This window comes from Phascolarctos cinereus, unplaced genomic scaffold (genome assembly GCF_003287225.1).
Source record: "Phascolarctos cinereus isolate Bilbo 61053 unplaced genomic scaffold, phaCin_HiC Scaffold_726;HRSCAF=1367, whole genome shotgun sequence".
Classification (NCBI taxonomy): Eukaryota; Metazoa; Chordata; class Mammalia; order Diprotodontia; family Phascolarctidae; genus Phascolarctos; species Phascolarctos cinereus.
Window position 1 is genome coordinate 357,765,061 of NW_027556098.1, and position 21,149 is coordinate 357,786,209.

The 21,149-nt window shown below is 41.5% G+C and overlaps 1 protein-coding gene across 4 annotated transcripts in view; it reads left to right on the forward strand.

Annotated features, from left to right (window-relative positions):
- Positions 1–13,106: 13,106 nt before the first annotated feature.
- The window catches only part of THRAP3 (thyroid hormone receptor associated protein 3), an 88,033-nt gene continuing 79,990 nt past the window's right edge, over positions 13,107–21,149 (forward strand). For 2 of the 4 annotated variants that reach the window (XM_020983658.2, XM_020983656.2), the window contains exons 1-2: positions 13,107–13,278; positions 15,617–15,671. The gene's annotated coding sequence lies outside the window, so the exon portion shown is untranslated. The remainder of the gene's footprint in view (positions 13,279–15,616; positions 15,672–21,149) is intronic. The other 2 variants (XM_020983659.2, XM_020983660.2) reach the window with 1 other exon arrangement.

The window sequence follows — 21,149 nt, forward strand, 5'->3', positions numbered from 1 at the left end:
CCTCTCACTTCTTCAAAGGAGTGGGGAGGAAGTGTTTTTTTCTGTCTCTTCTTTGGGGCCATGTTTGCTCTTTGCAATTTTGCAACTTCATTATTTTGTGGTGATCGTTCTTTCTGCTCGTGTTGTAGTCATTGCATAGGCCTTAGTTTTCTTAGCTTTGTTTACTTTGAATCAGCATACTTACATATCTGATGATGATGATGGTAGTGGTGGTGGTGGCAGCTATAAGAAAGTGAAATACTTTCTAAATACAGAGATCTAGCAGAAGTTCAAAGCATGAGGGAAGAGGAGGATGATGATGTGTGTGTATCAATCAGTCCCATCCCCTTCTCTGCTACTACAGTTTAACTGAGGATGTATACCACAAACCTAGAGAAAATGAGTTAACACGCAAAGTGCTTTGCAAAGTTTAAAATGCTCTATAGATGCTAGTAATTATTAAACTGATGGGAAGATAGGGCTAGCAGCTTCTTATGCCTTCCTTTCCCAGCCAGCTAAGTGGGGCAATGGCTGCAGTGCCATACCTTGAGTCAGAAAGTACTGAGTTAGTGTCTGGTCTATATCCCAGACACTAGTTGTCTAGTTGACCTTGAGCAAGTCACTTACCCCTTCTCAGTTTCCTGATCTGTAAAATGGTGGTAATAATACCATCTATCTCACAGGATTGTTGTCAGGATCAAATAAGTTCATGCATGTAAAGTGTCTTGCGAAACTTCATTGCCTTTTTTTTTTTTTGCTGTTTGTCCTTCATTTTTTGTTTTGTTTTTGGGTGAGGTAATTGGAGTTAAGTGACTTGCCTAGGGTCACACAGCTAGTAAGTGTCAAGTGTAGAGAGGTCGAATTTGAACTCAGGTCCTCCTGACTCCAAGACCAGAGCTCTATCCACTACACCACCTAGCTGCACCTGCAAACCTTTAAAAGTACTATATAATTACTAGTTATTATTCCCAAAGGTTCACCCAGGCTAAGTTTGAGGATTCCTCCCTCCCAGCTTTCCTCGTTGAGGTAGATCCTCCACTCCTGTCCTCACAGCTGAGGCCTCCAATTTATGAAGCAATTTCTAATTTCTCTGCCTCCCCTGGGACCTCCCTCAACTAGGAGACCCAGTCTCAGCTCTCAGGGAGTTCTCCAGCTTGTCTAGACAAGATAATCAAGTTGCTGAGGTGATAGCTGTCATCAAGGATTAGATAAAAACCTGGCAGAGCTTTGGAACAAAGAGAGATGAGTTTAAGCCATAGCTGGAGGGGTGTAACTTAGAAAACTGCACCTTAGTGAATGCTAGACTTGGAGTCAAGTGTTTGAATCCTGACCTGGCTCCTTACTACCAGGTGTGGTTAATCAGGACTAGAAAAACAATACAGAAGGGACATTGAGGTGGTACAGTGCCCTGGAGTCAGGAGGGCCTGAGTTCAAATATGGTCTCAGATCAGACAACCCCGGCAAGTCACTTACCCCCAATTGCCTTGTCCCTCCCCCCAAAAATACAGAATGGCCATGTCAATGGAAAGTTCAGAAATATATATATATATATATATATATATATATATATATATATATATATAAAGTTGTATAATTATAATGGCAAGCTTCACCCTGAAAAAAGTTGAGAAAATACTCCTCCCTCCCTACTTTGCAAAGTTGGGGAACTTTGTACATACTTTAAGAGACTGTTGATTTATTAGGTTTTTTTGGTTTTTTTTTTTAGTAATTGCTTTTTTCCTCTTTCTTTTTTTATTCTTTGCTACAAAGGATGGTTCAATGGGTAGAGGCAGCAGGATGGGTATAATCAGGAATAAAGGTAATACAAAAATAAATGACAGTAATAAAATTTTAAAAATAAATCAGTCTAAAGGTGGAGTTTAAGAAAACACAAGCATTTTCTGCATAAAGGCAAAAATAAAAAAAATACTCCAGCTCCCATTTACAGTACTTTTATTTGGCTACAAAGCAATTTATAAACATTATTTCATTTGAATCTCATAATTTCCCTGTGAGGAAGGTAGTGCAAGTAATATTTATCTCCATTTTGCAGATGGGAAAATCGAGGCCCAAAGACATTAAATGACCTGTCCAAGGTTACCTTGCAAATAACTTACTCATTTAAAACTGCCAAGCAGTCTGAATTCAGGTGCATTGATCGAAATTTCCATTATAGCTAAGCAGTGTGGAGGGCAACTAGGTGGCACAATGATTAGAGCTCCAGCCTTGGAGTCAGAAGGACCTGAGTACAAATCCGGCTTCAGACATTTGGCACTTAGTAGCTGTGTGACCCTGAGCAAGTCACTTAATACTGATTGCCTCACCAAAAAGCCAAAAAAAAAAAAAGTTGAGTAATTCGGAAGGCACTTGAGGGAAGGTTCAAATGAGATATTTGTAAAGCACTTAACACAATGCCTGGCACAAACCAGGAACTTAATAAAGGCTTATTCCACCTTTCCTTTCCTTCCTTCCCTTCTCTTTCCATCAGCCACTTCATTCCAAAGTGGCTAAGGACCAGTTCATTCCTCCATGTGTCCCTTTTCTCTGTGCTGGTGTCATCTTTGGACCTTTCCTTTCCGCTCACCTCTTTAACTCCTAGATAAAATGCAGATTTCTGCAATTTGTTTCAATTCAACAAGCCTCTATTGTGTTTCTCTGGGGTGTGTGGGGTGTTGGGGGAGGACTAGAAATGGCAAACCACTGAAGTGTCTCTGCCAAGAAAACCCGTGATGGCATCAGGAAGAGTCATACACAAACGAAATGACTGAATAACAACAGCACCTCTGGCATGAGGGCTGCTGAGCCCTTCTCAGGGCTGCTCATCTACCTTTGGTGTCCACCTCTCACCCAACTCTCACTTGTGACTCCAAGGAGCTGTAGCACGTGCAGCCCCCACACCTAGCAACAGGCTAAACCAGATTGAGGGTGACCGAGATGGCTCAAACCCATTGGCTATGTCTGCCTGCAGCATGTGAAGATTTATCCCAGTGGAATGGGCAAATGAGAACAGTTTGTTCCAATGGCCAAGAAGGCTGCTGAAGGAGGTGCTGCCAAGGGCTTAGAGCTTGGCCAGACATCAAAGTTGCCAAGGTCATCCACCACATCCCGGGCAATCAGCAGTTGTCCTGACTTTTTCGTCTTACCACTGGACTTCAGTGACTGGTAGAGAGGGTGAGGATGACGACTTTGTGTAACTCTGCCTCACTTAAATCCAATTCAAGCACAAGTCAAGATATCACCTATGATGTCATTGGTCCTTTTCAGAAATGAAGGATGAACAACATTATGGATCTCAGTAAGGAGAACTGATCTGGTGAATTCCTGGGTCAGTTTGATAGTTGTAATCTTGGATGGCCCATATTGCTACCTTGTTAAGAAGAGAAAATACACCTTTAGATTAAGATTAGGCTTGCTCCAAGATTGTGGGACTTGGGAGGATGGACATTTTTGGAAGGAGCCATCCTTTGTGCTGGCCTATAAAAGTAAACCCACAGAACTGTTCAGTCTTTGGGGGCTCTTTTCTGCTTTTAAAGTATAGTAGGTGGAGTGAAAGGAGCAGGAAGGGATTTCTTTCCCTCTCTAGGAGCTGGTAATGACTGCTTTGGGGCATGAGTACAGGGAAGCTGCCTGTGCTTGCCAGAGAGGACTGGAGAACAGAATTCTCAGCTACCTCTTGTCTTTCTGTTTTCCTTCATGAACATGGGCGGAAGACCAAAGACTCGAGAGTGGGCTTTCCAGAAAGCCTGACATCTGGATCTAGGTAAAGACCAAAGGCTAGTATGCCCCTGAGATCAAGAATTGTATGTTTACCTTTCTTTGTATCCTAAGTGATTATTGTTTGCATCCAAGACATTGCCATTGTCCTGAGTTATATCTTGCCACAGGGCCCAGATGGCTGTGGAGGAGAAAGTGAGGCTGGTGACTTTGCACAGCCCGCCCTCACTTAAATCCAAGTCACTTGCAAGTCATAGCATCACCTTCCTGATGTCACAGTCCTCTTCAAAAATGGAGCGGGGCAGTTTGGTGGTGCAGCAGATAGAGTTCCAGTCTTGGAGTCAGGAGGACCTGAGTTCAAATGTGACCTCAGACACTTCACACTTACTAGCTATGTGACCCTGGACAAGGCATTTAACTCCAACTGCCTCACCAAAAACAAAACCAAAAACACCCCAAAACCAAAACTGAAGGGCAAACAGCAGCCAACAACAACAATAAGTGATTATTGTAGCGCCTGGCACAATCACTGCTTGTTGACTGACTACCCAAGAAATCTCCTTTCTCTGGCTAGAAGATTAGATTCTGACATCGTGAGAAATCCTCCTACCCACAACTAGGAAGTTGGGGTTCAGCATTAACGTTGTTCATGGACTCTCCTCTGAGGCCATATCTAGGACTTAATGAAGCTTCTGTGTATTTTGCCAGGATTCTCCAGCATTGTCATGATTTCTTCCACCTCTGGGTCAGAAAAGCCCACTCTCAGCCATTTGACCTACACACAGAAAGGGAAAAGGTAGCACTTTCCTTTAACCTCATCAAATTGAGCAGGGAACTCCTTTGATTAGACACCCCACCCACCCCATACATTACTAGTACTAGGCATCTTGCTTGGGGGAGGGAGGTACAAAAATGAAAAATCACATTGTCCTTGTCCTCATGGAGCTTACAATCTGATAGGGGAGATACAACATGTAGACATGCTAAATAAGATGCAAGGAAAAATGTGATAAACATAAAGGTTGGATGCAGATGAAGGGATATAAGAAAATTGGAGGAGGGAGAGGACATTTTTAGCTAAGGTGGTCAGAGATGCCTTCATGGAAGTGGTGACATCTGAGCTGGGTTTTAAAGGAAGAGAAAGGTGATGCAGAGATGAAGAAGGAGCAGATTCCGGGAATGAGGGAAAGCTCTTGTGAATGCAGAAACTGGAATATTGTGAGTTGGGGTTGTGAAATGGCTGCTAGTCTAGTTTGGGTGGAACACAGAGCACATAAAGGGGAATATTAATAGTTAAAATAGTTAACATTTATATAGCATCTACCTGCCATGGATGGTGCTGAGTGCTTTACAAATATCTCATTTTATCTTCACAATAACTTGGGAAGAAGGTGCTGTTACTATCCCAATTTACAGCTGAGGAAACTGAGGCAAATGGAGGTAAAGTGACTTGCCCAGGGTCACACAGCTAGTAAGTGTCAAGTGTTTGGTCTGAGGCTGGATTTGAACCCAGGTCCTCCTGACTTCAGGGCCAGTACTCTATCCACTGCGCCACCTAGCTGCCCCCAATTTTTTTATTTTATTTATTTTTTTTTTGGTGAGGCAATCAGGGTTAAGTGACTTGCCCAGGGTCACAAAGCTAGGAAGTGTCAAATGTCTGAGGCTGGATTTGAACTCAGGTCCTCCTGACTCGAGGACCAGTGCTCTATCCACTGCACCACCCAGCTGCCCCTCGAAGATTGGATTTTAACTTGACTTCTTGTTCTTCCTGACTTCAGGTCTAGGACTCAAACCACTTTGTCACCTAGCTGCCACCCATGCAGTCATGTAATCAATCAATAAATAAGCATTGATTAAATATCATGCATATACCAGACACTAGGCTAAGCCACAGGGACATGAATTTAAATTTTTTTTTTTAAAAAAAGGGGCTTGCATCTCATATATAATATGAATTATAGGGGACTATTATGGAAGTTAGGCTTGTTCCCCAGGCTCTGGAATGCAAGTCACTTTCCTTCTTGATTCCCATGAAACTCACCAAATATTTCTAATCTAGGGGAATTTGATTTCTTTTTTATGATTTAGGTTAATGATCTCTCTTTGCTTGCTACTTCTTTTGATAGTTGTAATCTTGGATCACTCATATTGCCCACCTTGTTAAGAAGAGAAAATATACCTTCAGATTAAGTGTTAGGGCTACACCAAGATTGTTGGGACTCTTGGGAGGATGGACGTTTTTGTAAGAACATAGTGGACATTTCATTAATGTTCTCTTTCTCTCTGTCTCTCTTTGTCTTTCTGTCTGTCTCTGTCTCTCTCTTTCTCTGTCTCTCTCTTTCTCTGTCTTTCATCCTCTCTCATTCTCTTTCTGTCTTTTTCTATTTCTCTCTCATCTATTTATCTGTCTCATTACCTCATGCTAGCTACTTGAATTGGAGACTCAATGTACATCTGCTTTTCCCAGACTGTCCAATTTCCCCTTTATCTTCTCATACAATATTGACCACCCAATAAGAGTTAGTGGCCACTACTTTCTTTATATAATAATGTGAATAAACAGTAGGGAGAGAAAGAACAGAGGAGTGGTTGTGAGGAGGAATAGTCTATGGCAGAGGTTCCCAAACTTGTTTGGCGTACCACCCCCTTTTCAAAAAAAATTACCCAGTGCTCCCCTAGAAATCTGCCTTCTTTAACCCTTTAGACCCTTTTTTTTTTTTTGGAAATTTGTGTCATTGCAAAAAAAATATAAATTTTTTAAAATGATGCATCTTAAATTTAACAATTCATTATAAATTTGTAGTTTTTTTCCTGCATTGGAATTTTAATGATGCAATATTGCATCATATAAGCATATAGTATCATATTGTAAACAAGTCATTACATGCACATATTCCTGCCAATGCATGATGGATTTCCTGGTGATGAGGGACAAGCTCACCTGCCAACACTTGCTTATTAAGACCTGTTAGCAGACTTGACCACTGATTGGTTATAACTTGCATTTTATGTGTTTATTTGGAAAATAATGTAATCACTATGACTTAACTCTGTTACACAACAGGTGAAACACGTATGAATGGTTTTTCAGAATTTTCTTATCTTCTTTCCTTATGCTTCCACTACCCCCTCATTTTTATTCAACAACCCCTAATTGTACCCCAGGCTACTACTGCTGCCCCCCATCATTCCAGCAATCCCCAGGGGACAGTATTGCCAACTTTGGGAACCTATGGTTTGTGGGAACTCAGTATGCTCTCAATTGTCATGGAGAAGTCTCTCCTGGAGGGAAGTTGAGGCAATTGCTTCCTTCTCTGGCTTAAAGTTCTAGGAGAGGGATATTGTCTCTAAAGGGCAATTGCCTAATCTTACCAAATTCAATGTTTACAGTCCCTCTTGGCTCAGTATGGACTGGCATTGTTAAAGACTTGTAAATAGCCACAGCTGCCTATCAGAATCTTTGCAGGGAAGTCCAGAGGACACAGAGCAGTGGCTGGCTGAATCAAGTCAAATCTAATCAAGGAGCATTTTAATAAATAATGTGCCAGGCACTGTGCTAAGGACTGCAGGTACAAAGAAAGTTAAAAGTTGTCCCTGCCTGCAAGGGCCTCTCTAACGGTAGAGGCAATATGTATACTACTATCTACATACAAGATATGTACAGAGTAAATTAAAGGTAATCTCAGAGGGAAGGCATTAGTATTGAAGGGGTCAGAGAATGGTCTCTTGAAGAAGTTGGAATTTTAGTTGAGACTTGAAGGAAGCCAAGGAAGCCAGGAGACAGAAATGAAGGAAAGCATTCCACAAAAGGGACCAACCATAGTGAAAAAGCATGGTTAAATTCTCAACTGATGAAGGGGCATCTGACATGAGTGTAAAGTGTCCCTAATGTTGTCTCCCCTTTAGAAGACATTGGGGAGCCTGCTTTCTGCTTTGTAGCATCCATACTGTGTAGGAAGTGAGCTGAGTTGAGCTACTTTTCCCAGAGACCAAGGTCATAAGGGGAAGAGTATGCCTCTAAAATATTAGGGGAGGTGTGGAGCCAAGATGATGGAGTAAGGAAAGAACTTGTCAGAGTCCTCTCAAATTCCCCCTCCAAACAACTTTAAAATAATGACCCAGAATGAATTCTGGAGCAGCAGAACTAATAAAAGGACAGGGTGAAACAATTTTCCAGCCCAAGATGATTTTGATGGTTGACAGGAAAAGTCTGTCTCACTGAGGTGAGAGTAGAGTGCAGCCCAGCACAGGTAGCCTAGGCAAGCCAGCAGCAGGTCCCACCCCAGTAACCCCCCACAGGCTTTGGGGGCAATTGAATCAGCAATTGTGACTCCTGGAGCTCTCAGCCCACAGACAGTAAAGTGGATAACTGGTCAGAAGGAGATCACAGGGGACATTTTGCTGGCATTGGGTGCAGGATTCTGCTGCATTGCTCAAATGGAGATATAGGTCACTGATTTGAGTTGCAGTCCCAAGGCGAGGAGGAACGCTAGCACATTAGAGCATGCAGCCACAGGGGATGAAGGATCCTGGTCATAGTTCTGGGTGGTCACTCACAGACCACAGCACATGCCAGGAAAGCAAGGACCAAACCCCTCCTTAGATCATACCACCTTGGAAAAACCAAAGACTTACAGGTGCCCAGAGTTAGCTCTGAAAACAGTAGCATGAAAAAACCAAACCAAACCAAAACAAACCAAAAAAAAACCCCAAAGTTTTTAACATAAAATTAAGAGTCAAGAAATAGGAGAGAAAAATGAGCAAAAACAAAAACAAAACAAACAAAAAAAAACCCCAAAGTTTTTAACATAAAATTAAGAGTCAAGAAATAGGAGAGAAAAATGAGCAAAAATAAAAACAAAACAAAAAAAACCCCCTCACCATAGAAAGTTACTATGGTGACAGGGAAGATCAAAACACAAACTCAGAAGATAACAATGTCAAAACAGCTACATATAAAGCCTGAAAGAAAAATGTGAATTGGTGTCAGGCCCTGAAAAAGAACTCCTGGAAGAGCTCAAAAAGGATTTTAAAAATCAAATAAGATGAAGGACAAAAATTGGGGAAAGAAATGAATGATACAAGAGAATCATTAAAAAAGAATCAACAGCTGGGTAACGGAAGCACAAAAAACTGAAGTTTTAGGGGAAATGTTTGTACTTTATTCTTCTTGTATCTTTGAAGTAAATATCCCTTTATAAATTATATTAAATGGTGAAATGCTAGTTTCTGGCACTTAACAATGGCAGGGACACAACTAGTAGGAACTTAAGAGATATGATAGTAAGAAGATGTTCCCCAAGCCCTTTAGGGTACCCTAGAACCCTGCAGGGCTGATGTACCTAGTCTGGCTCTGGAATAGAGTGAACCAGAGCACATAGTTACATCTATCAAAAGTCCACATGGGGCCATCATGGAGGATGGAACTCTGAACTTTCTATACTTCCTAGCCCAGCTTGTATTTTCCTTTGTTTCCCCAGGATTCTCCACACTCTTCCCAATGATACCAATACCAACATGTTACTCAGCTGATAGAAATTGGGTGACATATCCAAGGTTAACATCAAGCCAGACAAGGAAAAAGCAAAATCAGTCCCTGCCCTCAAAGGGCTTAATCCTAACGTGTGGGACAACTTGTATGTAAATAGGTACACACAAGCTATATACAGAGTAGTTGGAAAGTAACCTAAGAGGCAGCTAGGTGATGTGGTAGATAGAACACTGGACCTGGAGTCAGGATGACCAGAATCAAATTGCCTCAGATATTTATTAAGTATATGACACTTAACTTTTGCCTGCCTCAGTTTCCTCATCTACAAAAGTTATAATAATAGCACCACCTTGTGGGATTATTATGAGGATAAAATGAAATAATATCTGCAATGTGTTTTGCAAACCTTAAAGTCTTATGTAAGTGCTAGTTATTACTATCAAGTGGAAGATACTAATAGCTAGAGGGACTGGGAGAGACCTGCTATAAAAGGTGACACTTGAACTGAATCTGAAAGGAAGAAGAGGTAGAAGTTTCATGATGTTGCTTTCTTCTGATTCTTTCCCCACCTTTCTCATGGCTTCTTCTCAGTCCCATTTGATGAATCAACATCCATGTCCTACCCCCTCAGCATAGGTGTGTTCCCCCCCCCCACTGCTCTCTTTCAAGCCATTTTCTTTTCTTTCCCTCAAATATCCAATCAGTTGCCAAATCCCGTCATTTCCAGCTTTTTAACTTCTCATACATTGTCACCTTCTTGATACTCACATAGGTACCTTTCTAGTTCAGGTTCTCATCATCTCTCATTTGGACTTCTGCAATAGCTTTCTAGCTGGTTTTCCTGCCTCAAGATCCTTCTCATTCCAATCCATTCTTTACACGGATGCCAAAGCAATGTTATCAATGCACAGGTCTGACCGAATCCCTCCCCTACTCAATAAATTACAGTGGTTCCCTGTTGTCTCCAGGATCAAATAAAGTTCTTCCTACCTTTCCCATATTCTTAAATCTTACTCCCCTACACACCCTTGAATCATATCGACCAATTTAACCTCAGTCCCCAAACCTATTTGTACGCATTGGTAGAGATCAATGACCTGTGCCTGAGGAGGGGAAGGCCAGAGTTGGTCAGAGCAGGAGAGAGGTGAGGCCCTCAGCTTTCTTTGAGTTATTGACTCTCTTCAAACTTTGGGTCCTTCTGGCTTCTAGCTTTTCGAGAAAAGATGGAAGATGCCAACCGCACTTCAGAAGCCAACATGAGAGGGGTTGGTGGTCTTCATCATGTCCCTATTCCTAGCTTGCTACACTAGAGACTTTGGGGAACTTCCCTTTGGGTGAGATCTAGGACTCTCTTTTTTGGTTTTGCTCTCCCAGGGGGAGAGTTCCTTCACTCTGTATTGTCTGGTATATATTCTTATATGCATACTTTCTCATGGGCAGCTAGGTGGTGCAGTGGATAGAGCACCAGGCTTGGAGTCAGGAAGACCTGAGTTCAAGTCCTGCCTCAGACACTTATCAGTTGTATGACTATGGGTAAGTCACTTGATTCTACTCACCTCAGTTTCCTCATCTGTAAAATGAGCTGGAGAACGAAATGGCAAACCACTCTAGTATCTCTGCCAAGAAAACCCCAAATGGGGGTCTCACAAAGAGTGAGACATGACTGAAGAACAACAATGAATACTTTCTCTGATTTCCATTTTTTCCCTTCCTATCAAGTTGGGTAAGTGGTTTTCTTTGGTAATTGCTGTGTGTGATTATTGTGCAATTGGTATTTGGTGTCTATTTCTCTTCTACCCCACCCCCCACAAATGAAATAGTGATTAGAAGTTAGATTGAACCTGAAAACCAGATCCCCCAGAGCAGGGGTGGGGAACCTGCAGCCTGGAGGTCACAAGTGGCCTTCTAGGTCCTTCGGTGTGGCCTTTCGACTGAGTCCTAGTTTTACAGAACAAATTTTTTTAATAAGGGGATTTGTTCTGTGAAATTTGGATTCAGACAAAGGGCCTCACTTGAGGACCTAGAGGGCCATATGTTTCCTTGAGGCCACAGGTTCCCCACCCCTGCCCTAGAGTCTAGGACCTAGACTAAAAATATTTAAGGGAGCAGACAGATATAATTTTAGCCTGGTACCTCTTCTTGATAAGGAGAGCAGAGCAGCCAAACTTTTGGCTCCGAGATGTCTATTCTACTTCTCTTCAAGCCACAAAATGACACCCCCACACCACATGTAAGAGACAACCCTTACCACACCTGCTTGCTCCTTCTCACACTCAACACTTTTCTCCCAACTCCATGTCATTGCCTTAGCTGGTCCCTAGGCCTGCAATAATATTCTTCCTTCTCAACTCTGCCTCTGAGAATCCCTGGCTTCCTTCAAGTACCTTCCTGATAAAATCACCTTCCATTTACTAGGTGGATAGGTCTTGTATATACTTATAAAACATATCCACATTGGCTCTCCTATTAGAATGTAAACACATGGTATAAACGCTTAATAAATGCTTGTCGATTGATTAATTTCTTCTCTCCCATTCATCCCTTTTTTCCACTCACAAGGTTACCTACCATCTTCATTCAGGCCCTCCTTAGCTTTCATTCAGACCACTGTAATAGATTCCTAATTGGTCTCTGCTTTAAATTTCTCTCCTCTCCAGTTCATCCTCCACACAAACGTCAAAATAATCTTAAGATTCAGTTTCAATCATTTCACTTCACCATTAAAAATCCCCATTGCCTGACTAAGATTGTTAAATTGAGCCCTTCTCAGCATTACAGGATCTAAGACATCTCCAGAGGCCTCGGGATGGAAAATGCTGTCCACATCCAAAGAAAGAACTATGGAAGTCGAATCGCTATCACTTATTTTTACCTTCTGTTGAGTTTTGTTTCATCTTTCTGAGGGTTCCTCCTATTGGTTTTAATTTTTACTTACAACTTCACTAATGTGAAAATATGTTTAATGGGTATGTAAATGTAAAGCCTATATCAGATTGTGCGCTGTCTTGGGGAGGGTGGGGGGAGGAAGGGGGAGAAAAATTTTCAACTCAAAAGTATATGGAAGTGATTGTTGATAAATCAAAATAAATAAGTTTAAAAAAAACAGAAAAAAAAGAAAAAATCCCCATTGCCTCTAGGAGAAGTAAAAATTTTTCAGCCTAGCATACAAGGCCCTCAACAATCTAACTTCTAATACTCCAATTTCATTTATTCAGGAATAAAGCAAACAACAAGCATTTATTAGGTGTTTACCAAGTGCCAAATACTGTGCTAAGCACTGGGGACAAAAAAGAAAGGCAAAAACAGTTCCCAAATTTAATGAGGTCATGTTCTAATGGGGCAGACAACACGTAAATAATTAGGAATATACAAATATATTCGGAGCTGATGGAAGGCAGCAACAGGGGGGTGGGGTGGGGTAGTAAGAGTAAGGTGGATGACCAAGAAAGGCCTCCTGCTGAAGGTGGCATTATGAACTGGGTCTCAAAGGAAAGCCAGGGATTCTTGGAGGCTTAAATCAGCAGGGAGAGCATTCCCTAGGACCCATGGAAGGGTTTATGAAAGGCAATTGATTCTCAGAAAAGGGGTGGGGAGGGGAAGAGGAGAAAGGAGAGAGGGAAAAGGGAAAAAGGAGGAAGGGAGGGAGGTAGAAAAGTAGAAGAGAAAGAGAAAAAGAGCCATTAGAAGCTCCTCCGCTCTCCTCCCCAGCTCAAGCAAGCTCCCCACGGGGAGGGGGAGGGGAAGAGGAAGAAGGAGAGAAGCCACGTGATTGACATCTGCGCACAGCGTGAAGGCAAGCGTACAGATAGTTCCGTCGCGCAGCCTTGTGGGAAAAGTAGTTCTCCAGGTCGCCTCGGCTGCTGGGCAGGGGGCCATTCCCTAACTACGTATCCCAGAAAGCCGCGGGGCGACGCCGTCTCCGTCGTCGGAGAGCGGGGACGCGGGACGGAGAGACGGAGGTACTACGGTCGGACCGGACGGGCGGGCGGAGAACGGGTTGGGATCAGGACCGAGGCTGTGGCGGAGGCGAGGTTTGGCCTGGTCTGGTTCTGCTGTTGAGAGGCTTGTAGCTGCAGTCCGCCCCGGAGACTCTGGTGAGTCCGAAACTTGGTGGGAGAGCCCTGTCTGCGGCTTCCGGGAGCCCGCGGGCCCTCAGCGGCCTAACGGCCCCCGGCCCTTCGTCCTCAGAGCCGGGATGGATCCTGGCGCCCCGGGCTCCGGCCACCCTTCCCCCAATCCTCTAGGCCTGGAGCGGCCTTGGGCTCGTAGTGCCACCTCCGGCCCCAGACTCGGAGAACTACCCGTCTTTTGAGAGGAACCTCCATTCTAGGTTTGCTCCCTTCTGCTCCCCGCGCCTCTTGTCTGTGCTGCCTTCCAGGTTCTAGGCTGCTTCCTAGTGTCTGCCCCGCTTTTCTTCCCTCCAATCTCTAAGGTCTAGGGTGCTTCCTTTACACTTCTATTTCTTCTAGGTTCTAGGCTGTCCACTTTCTCCCCCACATAGGGTTTAGGCTGTTTCCTTCCCTTTCCTTTTAGGGTCTGGGTTTCTTCCCTTCTCCCTTCTAGGTTCTATGCTGCTTTTCCTCCCTCATAGGATCTAGACTGCTTTTCTTCTCTTTTTCTAGATTCCAGGCTGTCTCTTTTTTTAGATTTTAGGCTGTCTCTTTCCCTTTTAGATTCTAGGCCATTTTCTTTCTCCCTTCTGTGGTTTAAGCTGTTTCTCTTCCCTCTTTCTCATAGGTCTAGGCTCCTTCTCTGCCTCCTCCTTCTGGGGTCTAGGCTGCCTTCCCTTGGCCCTTGAGCTAAACGGTTCTCCTCATCTTTTCTCAGTGGCCTAAGCTGTTTCTCTTCAAACAATCAGCAGGCATGTATTAAGAGCTTACCGTTTGGTAGTTAAACCCTTCTCTGCCATACGACAAGGAAAACCAAAATACACCTGCCCTCAAGAAGCTTATATTTTGTAAGACAAGGGGGAGGGGCATGTACCTATACAAAAGTAGGTACGAAGTAATTAGGATTGGGAGGACTAAGAGGCACTAGCAGTTGTGAGTGAGTGATGGTTCAGAAAGGAACTCTTGTTGGAGATAGTGTCAACTGAGCTTCCCCTAGTAGCTAGGTTTTCCACCCTTTTCTGGCCCAGTGGCAGTTTTCCTCCCTTAGACCTTACTGCCTTCTTTTCTCTTAGTCTTCTTTCAATATGAAATCTTTAGGGTTCATGTACTATTGCCTGCCTGCAGAGAGACCAAACTGTAGAATCTCTCTGATTCTTAGTGGGGTCCCCCATCTTTCAATCCACCTATATTATCATCAAGACTGGGCCATCATTTCTTATAGTACAACACCCCCCCCCTTTCCTCCCCCCTCCCCATACCACCTGGCTCTAAGAAAATCTGTTCCTCATGTTTAGATTTTGCAATTCTATCCCAGGAAGTAGTGTTTTTTAACTCTGGTGCATAGAGTTGCCCAAGCCTGTTGGCTTGGGAAGATTCTTGCAGATGAAATTCTAAGATAGTTCTGCTTTTTCCCTGTTTATCCGCTCAGAATCATAGATTTTGGAATTCCATTTGAATGTGACCATATGGCCAAAGGCCCAGTTATTTTTTTCAGGCAGGAAGGCAACTTCCCTGTGTCTTTATGCATCATGTTCTTATTTTCTAACCTTTAGAGTATAGGTGTTGAATGTTGATGTTTATAAATCTGAAAACTGCTTTCCACTCAGACATTAATTTTTGTATATTTTAATTCAAGTAACTATTCAGATCATACAGTTTTCTGACCAGCAGGTCAGCATCTACCTTTTCCTAGTTATCTTCTTCATCTCTTGGAGGTGGTAATAGTTGAAGAAACCATTACTGATGCTTGAAAGTTGGTAAATACCAATGGGAGTTTGGTGCCTGCTGTGTAGAGGAGAGGTTGCTAATTGTGCTGAAAGGATCCTGTTGAGACTGTGGAAAGTCCTGTCGAACAAAGAAAAAGTAAGATCATAACTAGGTTTCTGGTGCCAGCAAAATAGACTTCCATGGTATGGACTTAGATTAGATTACAGAGGCATGCAGCATTTCACCGTTTCTTAATTCTTTTGATCGAGCTTGCTTTTCTGTTTTTGACCAAAGCACTTCAGTTATGCTGTTGTCTAGAAAACAGTATATTTTGGAGGTGTACTCAAGAGTAAAAATGGCTGCTGTCAGAGAGAGCTAGATTTACTTAGTGGAGTAAATAAAGTTGAGCAAGTTCTCTGCCAGTAAAGAAGATTTGAGGGATGTTATACTTTACTAGGATTCTCTTTTATTTTACATTTGTTATCACAGTGAAGTCTCATATTGTCAGTACCTGGAAAGTGAAGGGAGTTCTGTGAAATCAATATAAGAGGCTACTGAATTTTTTTTTCTGTTGTCTTAAAAAATATATATTTTTTCTCATTTCAAATTGATTCAGCACCAGTGACAAGATCTACAGCTTTGGAGACTGATGTCTTCTGTCCATTAAACAGGTATAGTACAAGTAATAGCAATTAAGAATTCCCCCCTCCTTATAATATACATCTGTTTATTCTACTGGATAATCTCTGTTGTCCATAGGTATATGAGATTCCTATAGGTGGGAGAGTTAACTTCCCTGCATTGAAAGAACTGGGTTAAGAACTTTGTTCAATTTGTAGAATTTATATTGGATTGTTTGGGTATGGTGGTCTGTATACAGATAGTGGAGAGGCAGGGAGGGAGAGGGTTCCCTTCAAATTGGACTCCTCATCTTTAATAAGTGATTTCTTCAACATTGAAAATATAAGAAGGCCTTTTGGTTGTGATTACTTTTTGTCCAAATCAAGTGGAAGATGTGTTTATGCAAATACTTCAGAAAATTTATTCAACTTAGCATATTATTTACAGGCCTCAAACATTCTTTAAATCTAGAAATACACATAGTAGGTTTGTACCATATAAGTAGTATTTACCCATTACTTAATCAGTAGAGTAAGTGGCAGAAATGCCTTCTCTTTTCAAACGTTGACTTTCTAGTCTTCATGGAAAATTCTGATTTCTTATGTTATCATAAAATTATAACAATAAACATACAATACAGTTGACAATATGTTTTCCTTAGAACAACTGCGTGAGGTAGATAGTGTGAGTACCATTAATCTTAAACTATAGATGAGAAAATGGGCTTCCAGGAGTGAGATGACTTGTTAAGGGTTATATAACTATTAAGTAGCAGATTAAGACTTGAACCAAGGTTGTCTGCCTCCCAAGTCCAGGACTTTTTCCACATGTGTTGCCTCCATCATCTAGTTTGTTACTGTCCGAGAGTTATCTCCAGTGAGTTGTTAGTTGAAAGATGTGTGAAATCAAGGACTTGCTAAATGCGCCTTCCCTTTTCTGTTACATTTATTTGCTAGCCACAGCAGGAACATAGGAATGTTTCAGCATGAGATTATTAAGATTCTTTAAATAAAGAGCGATATTAAGGCCATATTAATACCTTTTAAACCAGATTACCAAGTGCTATATTGCATCAGCGCTTGGTGTTTTGTTCAGAGATATGTGCTATGTGTATCCATTGTCTTATCAGGTAGACCCTTGAAAGAGCAATAACTCCCAAATATGCAACTTAATATTAGGGAATACAGCACCTTTAATGCCACATAAATCATTTCACCATGAACCTTCTGGCTTTTTATTTCTTTTAGAAAACATAGTTTTTGGAATTCTTAAGGGCAGCAGAGTTGAGAAGGGAAAGAGTTTACATTTCATTGGTAAATTGGTTTGTCTCCAAACTGAAAGGATACAAGGACCAATAGGGTTCTGATAAAACTGTTCTAACTGATGCCCTTACTCTTTTTCTGTATGGAAGTTTTTCCTTTGTTGCTTTGAGAGCAACTGTAGTCAGCTTCTGAAATTAGCAGAACAAGCAAAGAGAAGTCTCTGAATGTCTGATTTTAAGATGTTTGACTTTGTTTAGAGCCTGTGTTGAGAAGTTACTTTCAAATGTATGTGCTTGCATCTTTTGAAGTTCCTTGAGCCACCATTTCTTTGCCTTCAAGACTTTTTATTTAGTTCTTTGTAGTGTTCATAATTCAGTTTTCCTATGAGCATTCATTTTCATTTTGTGGAAATTTGAAGTAAACCTCAGCCTGGTAGCTGGCAGGTAAAAAGCTGGTCTAGCTCCTTGTGCTTCTTATGAGTTTCTCAGCTACTGAGAATTGCCTATTCTAGGATGCTCCAAGAAAATGGAATTTCTCAAAATGTGGAGTTCTGGTAATTTAAAGTTCTTTCAAGAATACTCTAGAATAAAGGTTCTCCACCATTTTTTGTGTATGAATGTCTCTTTACCCTCAAAATAGTTAATGGCTACTTACATGATAGTGGTTTAAGAGGTAATGATGACCAAAAAAAGCTACAAATGTAATATTTTTAAATGAATTGTATTAACTATAACATCAACCTACATTTTGAAAAATGAGACTATATATGTGCATATAAGAGAGAAACAATCAGGCCACAAAAAGTGTGTTGTCTTATTTATTCTACTGAGTCATGATTTTTAGACTGAAAAGGATACAACAAATGTAACTTAACAGTAAATTGATACGCAAGCTAAGTAAGCACGTGGTAGAAGAACACTTAGCAACTTTTGTTGAGTTCATGTCACATGGCCCAGAGGAACCACATCTTTGGGTATAGAAAGAGCCATTGTCAATTGCTTTTTGGAAGCAATGACAGAAGTACCTCTGGACTATAGAAAAGCAAATGTCTTGATTTTTCAAGAAAGATGGCAAAGAATATAGCCTGCAAATTAAAGTCCAGTATGTTTGATTTATTTTATACTGACTTATTAAAGGGATAACTAGTGAAAGTTCTAGAAAAAGAAGCAGTCATCATGAAGAGCCACTGTGGCTTCATTATTTTCTAAACTGCAATTCAGGGGAATGCTGTAGATCTGATTTACTAAGATTTTAGGAGAATATTTGATAATGTTTCTCATGCTTTTTTGGTGGATAAGATGGAGAAATGTGTCCTAGATAGTCCCACATTTAGTTTGATTTAGGGTGAGTACCATTAATCTTAAACTATGGATGAGAAAATGGGCTTCCAGGAGTGAGATGACTTGTTAAGGGTTATATAACTATTAAGTAGCAGATTAAGACTTGAACCAAGGTTGTCTGCCTCCCAAGTCCAGGACTTTTTCCACATGTGTTGCCTCCCATCATCTAGTTTGTTGCTGTCCAAGAGTTATCTCCAGTGAGTTTGTTAGTTGAAAGATGTGTGAAATCAGGGGTTGATTGGCCAAATCAAAGAGTTATCATAATTGTTTGTTTTCATTTTGGAAGGTGGTCTTCAGTGGAGTCCCCAGTCATTTGTGTTTTACCTTATACTATTTGACATTTTTAGTAATGACTTGGCATGCTTAATCAAACTGACAGATAATGTTAATTTGGAAGAGATAGGTGACAAACTGGATGATGAGATAAAAAATAAATCTTGGCAGGCCAGAACATTCGAGTAAATCTAGTAAAAAATTTTAATATGGATTTATATGTAGTCTTAATGTGGAGAGAGCACACACACACACACACACACACACACACACACACACACGTACACACACACACACGCACACACACATGTGTCAGTAAATTATCTTTATTGGCCCAAGATGGAGAAGCATGACTAGAAGGCAATTTGTCTGCAGAATTTCTTGGGATTTTAGTGAACTTCAAGCTCAGTATAAGTCAACAGTGTGAAATAGCTGCCAAGAAAACTAATGCTTGCTTAGTCTGCTTTAAGAGAAGTACAGCTTTCAGGAATAAGGAGGCAAAAGTCCCATTGTACTCAGTCTTGGTCAGACCATATATAGGGTGTAATGTTCAGTTCTGAGTGTTGCATTTTAGCAAGGATGTTGAGATTGAGAATGCCTTAAGGAGGGCAACCAGGATTGTGAAGGGGTCTTAATTCATGCCCAAGAGAAGCAGCTGAAGGAATTGGAAACATTTAGTCTTGGAGAAGCGATCCTATTGCAGCTAGTTGGCTAAGTTTGTGGCTGCTTTCCACACTTGGGGTGGGGTCCATGTGGCAGAAAGAGCAGCATTCAAAGCTTTTCATAACTCAGCCTACTCCTGCCTTTCCTGTCTTCTTACTCTTTACTTCCTTCCATATACACTATGATCTAATGACTCTGGCCTTTTTGCTGTTCTTTGCATAGGACATTCTTATCTCCCAACTTCAAGCATTTTCATTGACAGTCTTTCTATACCTGGAATTTTTTCCCTCCTCATCTCTGCCTGCTGGCTTTCTTCAAGGCTCAGCTCAATTCCTGCCTTCTGTGATAATTCATTCATACTCTTCAACATGCTAGTGCATTTCCTCTGTTGAACTGTCATTTTAATTTGTCCTATAAATAATTCTCTTCATACGTAGTTGTTTGCCTGTTGTTCCTCTTCTCCCCCCCCACCATTTTAGCAAGACTATCTTATATGTCTTCATATCCCCAGTGTCTGGCACATAGTGGTACCTTGGTGGGGAGGGGCTTTCAGGTAAATTCAATAAAGTAAACGTTAATTACTTACCATGTGCTGGGTACCATACTAAGTGCTGGGGATACAAATAAGAAAAAGACACTCCCTGCCTACAATTTAAAATGGGAAGACAACACATGGGAGTACTCTGCTGGGGGCAGTGTGTTCCTTCGAGTTGACACTAAGCAGGGTTACAGATAGAAAGTTGGGTGAGCTGCAAAGTCCATATTCTGCCTTCTCTAAAGAAAGACTTTGGATGGAGCTGAGGGGCATAGAAAGGTGCTTAGTATGTCCAAGGTTGAATTAAACAGCATGATGAAGAGGATTAAGATTTGATTTGCCTGATCCCAGAGGACAGAAATAGAAATTGTTGGTGGAAGGTACAGAAGCACATGGAGGTTTTATGTAAGGAACAACTGCCTGAAAATTAGAACTTAACAAAAGTAGCATGGGGTGCCTTTAGGGGTTGTGAGCTCTCATCTGTTGCATATACTGTAGAGGATGTTTTTTTGTGAGCTTTGGTTGAATTGAAGTGCTTTCCAGCTTTGAAATACTGTCATTCTGATAGTAGTTTCTGATTGTAGTAGCTGATTACTTATTTAGGACTAACGTAATCCATAACAAAACTGGGGGGCGGGAGAAGGAGGGGCAAAAGGAAGGATTTGGAGCCCAGTAATCATCATGGCCAGAACTGGAACAAGAAACAGACAGCTCTTCAAGGCATGCAGTTGACTACATCTAGGAGTTTTAGAGAACAGTTTAGAGAAAAATGAGAAATGATTATAGAAATGAGACAGGCAGAGTGAGAAGGGAATCCTAAGTGAGTATGTGTTAGACTTTGAAAAGATTATTGTTTGTCCTTTGTTGTACAAGAGGACCATGACCTCAGGAAAGTGATGCCATGACTTACAAGTGAATTAGATTTAAGTGAAGGAGGGCTGTGCAGTTACCAGCCTCATTTTCTCCTCTGGAGCCATCTGGGTCCAGTGGGAAAATATAGATCAGGTTGTTTGGAGATGGCACCCACCTTGAAAAGAAATATAAACATGAAGCTACATAATATCTTCACTTGGGGAAGCAGTGTTTTACGGAAGCTATGTCAGTCTGCTTATAAGACCATTTAACCTACCCTCCTTGTGCTTCTGGCATGTTCCAGAGTACTTATAATTAGAAGGGGTGACCATTTGCTTTGATGTGGCTAGGTCAAGGGTGGGGAACGAGTGGCCTTCTAGGTCAAGTGCGGCCCTTTCACTGAATCCACACCTTAAATTGCTATAGAAATGCTATTGATGATGCCTATGTCCTCACCCTGGAAAACAGCTCCTCTTCTCTCCCTCTCTCTTTTCATTGAATTTGTATTTTAGTTTGCGTTGTAGTTGTTTTGTCCTTCCTTTTGGCTCCCCTTGACAGGCCTGTGCTCAGTAAACATTTGTTGAATGGCATTGTATTCTGTGT